Source organism: Diadema antillarum, unplaced genomic scaffold (assembly GCF_040938485.1).
Source record: "Diadema antillarum isolate AM-2024a unplaced genomic scaffold, OU_Dant_1.0 seq00000653_RagTag, whole genome shotgun sequence".
Lineage (NCBI taxonomy): Eukaryota > Metazoa > Echinodermata > Echinoidea > Diadematoida > Diadematidae > Diadema > Diadema antillarum.
In genome coordinates, this window is record NW_027271566.1 from 176,859 (window position 1) to 177,810 (window position 952).

Below are 952 nucleotides of genomic sequence, written 5' to 3' on the forward strand. Positions count from 1 at the left end.
TGAGTCCAGATGCGAGATGAACGTTTTTAAAGCATCCAGGAGCTGTGGTCTACTGTGTACGGTGAATATTTCACAAGGTTTTTATTTCCATGAGTTCCATGAGTCAAGTGCTATTCGTGAATTTAAAGACACGCGAAAATACTGACTCTGATCCCGATATGAACGTAATGTGCACGTATGCATTTCTCCGTTCGCTACTGTATTCTACGGTCGCGAATTTAACCACTCATGAAATTGTCATGAAGTCCAGATTCACAAAAATTTAGACTCGCTAAATATATGGCTTGTACAGTATTTCCTGGTTTCTGGGGAGGAAGGCTTTACCCAAGGAATCAAAATATGAAGTTGAACTGAGCCACAGCTGTTCTGTTAATTACTAAGATAGCAAATATGGCAACTTATATTCTCTATACGCCATGTATTTAGCAAATATGATTTTCCACAAATCAGGACTTCCCGATAATTTTGCAAGTGGTTAGATTCGCAATCATAGAATACAGCAATGGACGGAGAAATGTATGTGTGCACGTTGCATTCGTGTCAGGATCAGAGGTTATATTTTTGCACGTTTTAACCCGTTGAGGACGGACTGCTTTTGCTACAACACGCATTTCCCATAGACACTTGCCCGAGTATACTCGGGACTCGTCCTCAACGAGTTAAAATTCGCCAAGAGCACCTGACTTGCAAAGTTTGCGAAAATAGAAACCCAGATGGCGTACACAAGTAGATGAGCTTATTTCTCCGAGACTATGTTTACTGGCAACAGGGTAGCATTTATTACTGGATGACACCTTCAACCAAGCTAACCAAATATCATCATTAATCTGGCATACTTGTGTGATATTCATCATTTATCTTTTTTTTTCTTCTTTTTAACTACCACAAGGCATTCCATGTCAGAACTTTTGACAAAGTAGTATTCAAATGAACAAATCATTAGCCAATCTGG